This window comes from Aphidius gifuensis, linkage group LG2 (genome assembly GCF_014905175.1).
Source record: "Aphidius gifuensis isolate YNYX2018 linkage group LG2, ASM1490517v1, whole genome shotgun sequence".
NCBI lineage: Eukaryota > Metazoa > Arthropoda > Insecta > Hymenoptera > Braconidae > Aphidius > Aphidius gifuensis.
Window position 1 is genome coordinate 22,398,499 of NC_057789.1, and position 7,967 is coordinate 22,406,465.

Genomic DNA, 7,967 nt, shown 5'->3' on the forward strand with positions numbered 1-7,967 from the left:
TATGCTATAATTATTCATGATGGTAATACATTAAATTCAGGGCATTATTATACAATGTACATATTATAATATACATATTGTAAAGATAAAAATACAAATATATGGTATTGTTTTAATGATAATATAGTGACTCCAATAAAATTTGAAGATATTAAAACGTTTCATTTAAATGACAACAAAAAACCATATTTATTATTTTATAAAAAATCAAATATTTCATCAACAATACCATCACCACCACAATCAGCACCACAATATCCAAGTGTTGAAGACATTGATAATTTATCTGATTTATATTCAAATTTTTCAACTTTATCAAAAGCTACTAATAAATCAAAAAATAGCATACAATCATCACTAATTATTATGAAAGATATTGATAATTTATCACAAAAATTATCAAAATGTTCTACATCATCAGAAGAAATTAAAAACCAATTAAAAAGAAAAAATAATAATTATATTGGTTTAATTGATAAAAAAAAATTTAAACCATATAAACAAAATTTAAAAAGAAAAATTAATAATAAAACTTTATGTATTGTTGAAAAAAAACAAAAAATCAATAAATTAGAATCAACTCAAACATCAATATTTCATAAAAATCAAATTATATCAGATGATGATGATGATGATGATGATGATGAAAAAAATCAATCAAATAATATTAAAGATACAAATGATTTACCAGATAATACCAAATTATCTAATAATAAATTAAAAAGAGTATGTAATGATTGTCATAGAATAGGACATGCAAGTAAAAAAAATAAACTTTGTGAATTTAGTGATGAAAAACAAAAACTTAAATGTGATGATTGTAAAAAAAATGGACATTCAAATAAAAGATCTACATGGTGTAGGTACAATTTAAGTTGTAAAAAAAAGTAACTGCTAAAAATTCAATAAATGATTCAAAAATAATTAAACGAAGAAATCCATCAAAAACATTAAAAGAAAAAGAAAGACATAGTACAGTTCAAATTGGTTTAAAAACAGCAATTGGTATAAATACATTTAATTTAAATAATATGAAAAAAAAGATTATGATGAAAAATTAAGATTATATAATATTATTATTGATGATGTTACAAGATTAGCTAAATTGGCACGTAATGCATCAATTTTATATGAATATTGTATTAATCATCCAAATAAATGGTTATTTAATGATATTGCAAATTCAGATACAGCACCAAGAGTGAATGATATTTTTAATCGTTTAAAAGCAAATGTAAGAGTTATTAAAGACATTGATGAAAACATTTTTAGATTACTTGCTGATTATGAAAACGATCGTCCAAAAAATGTTAAAATACCAATGTTACATAATACAGATGGCTGTAATAGACCATTTGAAGAAATGATGACACAATTTGAAACAAATTTATGAGTAAATCTTAATGAACATGGTATAAAACGTGTTCAAAATTATTTTTATTCATTAAAAATTAAAACAAAAGATGGAAAAGAAGAAAATAAATATACAAAAGATGAAATTAAAAAATTATTAGATGATTTATTTATATATAATATACATCCAAAAGAAGAATTATTTAAAGGATTTGAAGATTTAGATTTTTCCCTATTTTATAGAAAAACAAAATGGTGGAAATTTCTTCCATTTTAAAACATATACGTTATTCAAATACTGGTCTTAAAGTATTAGCTTCACGTTTATATAATATAAAAATAGAAAAAGTTGGTGAAACTTATAATAATAAAGAATTGTGGAAAAAAATGTTTCCACATACTTCACATTTTAAGAATTTTGATTTTTCAATGACAACAAATGCTGTTTATGCTTGTTTTTTATATAAAAAAAAGCAAAAGATAAATGATGATGATGATGATTATTATTATTATGATGATAAAAAAGATGAATACATTGTGAAATCAAAAAAAATTAATAATATAAAAGAGAAAGCTGAAGATTGTGAACAAGTTGTTACAGCTGATCCTGGTTTTAAAAATCCATTAGCTGGAATAATTACTCGTGGTAAAGATTGTATAAAAAATTTTGGTGATAAAGAACATGGAAAACCATATTGTTTAAAATCATCAACATATCGTCGTAAAACTGGTACATTTAAACGTCAAAAAAAATTTAAAAAAATAACAGATAAAGTTGATAAGGCTGTTAATGAATTATTATCAAAAGATAGATATAAAGATTTAAATACAAAAGATCCAAATAATTATATACAAACTATGAAATGGAGAACTGAATGTACTGATATAATGTCACCAGTATATACAAAATTAAAAGTTGCAAAATTATCATGGAATAAAATAATGATGACAAGAAGTATTATTGATACTACAGTTAATAAAATGGCTTGGGGTATTGGTAAAAAAAATAAAAAATTAATTAAAAATCAAAAAAAACAAATTGAAAAAAAAATTAAATTACTTGAAACAACAAATACATCAAAAAAAAATAATGATAAAAATAAAAAACAAGATAAAAAAAATGATGAAAAAATTGTAAAAAATAATAATAATAATAAAATGATGAAAAAATTGTAAAAAATAATAATAATAATAATAATAATGTTGATGATGATAAAAATAAAAAACAAGATAAAAATGATGAAAATAATAAAAAAAAAACTAATCATGAACAAAAAAAAGAAAATAAAAAAAATAAATTAAAAGAAGAATCAGATAAAAGACAAGATAAATTAACAGATAGACAAAAGTATCAAAGAGATAGACAACGAAGAAAAGAACAAGCTAAAAAAGTTATTAGAAAACAAGAAAACAAAGAAAAACTTAAACAAAAATATAAAAATATTTTATCAAATATAAATGATCATTTTGAGAAAAAAAAAATACAATTTAAAAATGAACCAGATAAAAAAAAAAAAAACAAAATATTTAATGGAAATTTTCGATTTTATCATAAAAGAAAAAAACTTAATGGTAAAAAATTATTTTTAATGGGTTCATAAAAATATAATTTTCTTCAATGTTGATGAATATATGACAACTCAAAATTGTGCTAATACAAGAGGAGACCGCTATTTATATTGCCCCAATTGTCATATAACATGGAACCGTGATATAAATGGTGGTTTAAATATTGGCAATGTTGCTTTCATACATCTCCTACTGAAAAATGAAAATTCAATGAAAAATTATAATAATTTCAAACGAAGTTATAATAATAAGAAAAATAATAAAAATAATAAAACAATAGATAAAATTAAATGATAATTTTTATATGACAAACTACCGATATCAATTTAGCAAAAATATGATGTTGGTGGTATGACATATTCAATTTATTATTGAATAATGTCTATTGTTTTCACATGAAAACATAAGCGTGCACAGTCAAGTTTCGCTTGTAATATGTACGTTGGTCCTATTTTGGACGCAGTATCAAATTAAATACTGTTTTTGATTAGAACAATTAAATCAACTCTTGACAATATAGAAATTAATATAAATAAAGAAAAAATAATTGAAAGTCGGTGACACATTGCACTTGATGAAAATAAAGAGACACGTCTTGACATGTCAAAATATTTAAACGTAATGAAATATTATTTTTTAATTTTACTTTAAAATATCGTTAACCTTGACCGATAGTTATCGTTAAAATAAAATAAAAAACCCAGCTCGAACAATAGAACTTTTTTTTTTATTTTTTTCGTTTAAAAATGATTCGTTGATATATCCATATATGGAATTTTAGTTTGACCTGAGCTATATCACTATATCAGTATACTGTATATGGTTATTTTTTTTTTATTATCAAAATTAAAAAATAAGAAAGCATCATTATTTTATTTTTTTATTTCTATCGTCATGTTATAAAGCTCAAATTTGAACGTATTAGAATATTATTTTTAATTTTACTCCAAAATATCGTTATCTGAAGTTATCGTTAAAATAAAATAAAAAACCCAGTTCGAACATAGAAAAGATAAGATATAGAAAAAATTTTTTTTTCGTATAATCGAGTCTTTAAATGATATATATCCATTTATGGAATTTAAGTTATTGATCTCAGCTATCAGTACACGGTATTATGGTTATTATATTTTTATTATCAGAAAAAAAAAAAAAGTATCTTCAATTTCCCCCATGTATGCTATAATTTTTAATTACTTAACTAATTTGCAAATCTTTATTAAATGTATACTGTGCCTAATTGTCTAGATGGCAATACTTGACTCTCTCATAACCCTTTTTTTGTAATCATAAGCTGAATATAAATATCCACTTGGATTTGTACCTTTGTAAGATAATAACAATAATAATAATAATAATAATAATAATAATGTTACGTACCAAGTTGAATTAATTAAATTAGTCTATGAAATAACAAAAGAAAAGAAGAATATTTAACTTGAAAAATAATAATATAATTTATTAGGAATAATTTAATTCAATCAACTTGATATTTAACGTTTTATTTAAAATCCTCGTATTTTGTTATTCCCTACAGGGTAACGGGTTAGGAGGGAATGTGTAATTTTTGTAGATTCTACCTTGTTGTTGTGGTTTATCCAAAATTAAAGTATAGAGAGCGTGTCAATCCGGATGGTCGCCTGATGATGTTGATAATTTAGAATAATCCAATAGGTAACACAACTCGTAGCACAGAAAAATAACACCCCGGAAAATTTCACAGTCAATGTTAGGATTTAGGAAGGGTAAAATTTGTAGGAATAATTATTTGTCACAGTTATTTAATTAAGTTTTAATGCACTAATAATATTATTTATTTGTTATTAATTTCTTTAAATGAATTAAATTTATTTTATTTATATTTTTATCAATTAAAATGATCAATAATTTTTAATATAAATTTATGAAATTTTACTAAGTATTTAATTCAATTAGAATGATTTCAAATTTAGTTAGATGTTGGCCGAATAAAAGTTATCACGAGAGTGACGCTCCTTAAAATTAAAAATAAAATTATTCCCATAAAATTTAATTATTAGGTAGGGATGAAAAGTGGTGCCATTTCTTGCACCAATGAAATACAACGGTTCCCATAGTAGTCAGCATATTGTAATTGTTTAAACATTTAATAAATAATAGTTTAGCAACTTCAACGGATGGGGCATCTCGCGTTGCAGAGGTGACTTTGAAAACTGCTTACCAAAATTTATATAAAAAATATAAAAATAAATTGTTTTATAAAAATGCAAAATATGAATTTTTATTCCGTGTGAAAATAAAAATAAATAATTTATTATAAAAAAAAAGAAAAATTTTATTGCTTGTTCGGCATCTTGTATCTATTGAATTTGTTAAATTATTATTTATTATTGATTATTTATTATAACTTATACCAAGACGTAACAATATAAATAATAATAATAATAATAATAATAATAATAGATGCATGATTGTTTTCAATATTAATACTCAAATTGTTAATAATTGTAATAATCTCAATTATTCACTGAAAAAAAAAACTTCTGTCAGATAGAAGTTTTGATGGATTGTTAGTTGATTTACTCTAATCATCATAACTTCTTGAATCATGAAAAAAACGTCTTGGTTCAAAACAAATTGTTCATGTTTTTAGAAGTATACTTCTTGGATTATGAACAAATGCGTCTTGGACCGAGACAAACTGTTCATGTTTTTAGAAGTATACTTCTTGGATTATGGATAAATGTGTCTTGGATCGAGACGAACTGTTCATGTTTTTAGAAGTATGCTTCTTGGATTATGGATAAATGTGTCTTGGACCGAGACAAACTGTTCATGTTTTTGAAGTATACTTCTTGGATTAAATGTGTCTTGGATCGAGACGAACTGTTCATGTTTTTAGAAGTATGCTTCTTGGATTATGGATAAATGTGTCTTGGACCGAGACAAACTGTTCATGTTTTTAGAAGTATGCTTCTTGGATTATGAACAAAAGTGTCTCGGTTCAAGACATATTGTTCATGTTTTTAGAAGTATTCTTCTTGAATTATGAATCGATATGTCTCGGTTCAAGGCAATATTGTTTTTATTTATGAACATTTATTCTCAATAGGATTGAAAATAAAAAAAATAAAAAAAATTTTTCAATTACAAACTTGTAATTTGTAATTTTTTTTTTCCTGCAATTTTTATTTTATAATTTTTTTTCCTACAATTTTTTTTTTTTTTTACCTAACGCGGGACCCGAACCTATGACCGTAAAACCTATCTAATCTAAACCTGTGCCTTAGCTCGCTTAACCACGGGCGCGATATGGAAACGGAAAGTTATTTGTATTACTTTAGTGACAAGATATTTTTTTTAAAATTAATCTATCATTATTATTATTTAAGAATATAAACAACAATAATATGATAGTCAGAATTATTGAAAGATTTAAGATTTACTGACTGTAAAGAAAAACTAAATTATAATCGAAAATTGAAAAAAAATGTATTATTTTTTTTTTAAGTTTTATATCAGTACATTCTAAAAATAAATTAAATCAAATAAATGTTAAATTTAATTTATTAAAATACAAAATGTGTCAATATTGAATCGACTCAAAATACTAGCATTTAAATTGTTTATATTCTTAAATAATAATAATGATAAAATGTTATCTAAATGTTTAATAAAATTTAGAAAACATAAAATAATACAATAGTACACTAAAGTAATACAAATTGATACGTGGTAGTTTTAGTTCATTTGTTCATGTAATAAATTTAAAAAAAAAAAAATATTTTGTCACTAAAGTAATACAAATAACTTTCCGTTTCCATATCGCGCCCGTGGTTAAGCGAGCTAAGGCACAGGTTTAGATTAGATAGGTTTTACGGTCATAGGTTCGGGTCCCGCGTTAGGTAAAAAAAAAAAAAAAATTGTAGGAAAAAAAATTATAAAATTGCAGGAAAAAAAAAATTACAAATTACAAGTTTGTAATTGAAAAATTTTTTTTATTTTTTTTATTCTCAATCCTATTGAGAATAAATGTTCATAAATAAAAACAATATTGCCTTGAACCGAGACATATCGATTCATAATTCAAGAAGAATACTTCTAAAAACATGAACAATATGTCTTGAACCGAGACACTTTTGTTCATAATCCAAGAAGCATACTTCTAAAAACATGAACAGTTTGTCTCGGTCCAAGACACATTTATCCATAATCCAAGAAGCATACTTCTAAAAACATGAACAGTTTGTCTCGGTCCAAGGCACATTTATCCATAATCCAAGAAGTATACTTCTAAAAACATGAACAGTTTGTCTCGGTCCAAGACACATTTATCCATAATCCAAGAAGCATACTTCTAAAAACATGAACAGTTCGTCTCGATCCAAGACACATTTATCCATAATCCAAGAAGTATACTTCTAAAAACATGAACAATTTGTTTTGAACCAAGACGTTTTTTTCATGATTCAAGAAGTTTTTTATGATTTGGATTGAGAAGTCTTTGTCTCAATCCAAATCAACTTTTTCTTAATCCAAATCCATTTTTTTGCAAGAAGAAAACTTCTATTATTAAGAACTTTTTGTCTTAAAAATAGAAAAAATTTTTTTCAGTGTTGATATTGATATAGTTATATATTGGTTAATCCATTAATCTATATGAATTTTTCTTATTTTACTTATTTTTTCATATTGTCTTTTTTTTACCGGGACCTTTCCCAAAACGTTGGCCTGAACTAAAAGGTTCCCAGTAAAAAAAAAAACAATGTATAAAACTGAAAACGTTTAATAATACTAATAATACGAAAACAAAATAAAAATCTAATTTCTTTCAATACCACAGGTTTATTATTGACACTATTGCGCAAAACATGTCATTCAAGATATTTCCAATGATAATGCAAGACATTTTTTTTTTATATATTTTTTTTCAATACTTTTTGAATGTATTATTATATAATATATTACTGTGCTATACAAGGGCAGTTTTTCCAACTCTAGCTGAACCAATTTTTAATAACTATAACAATTTTTTTGTGGTGGTTTGTATGAATCTTACTGTGATG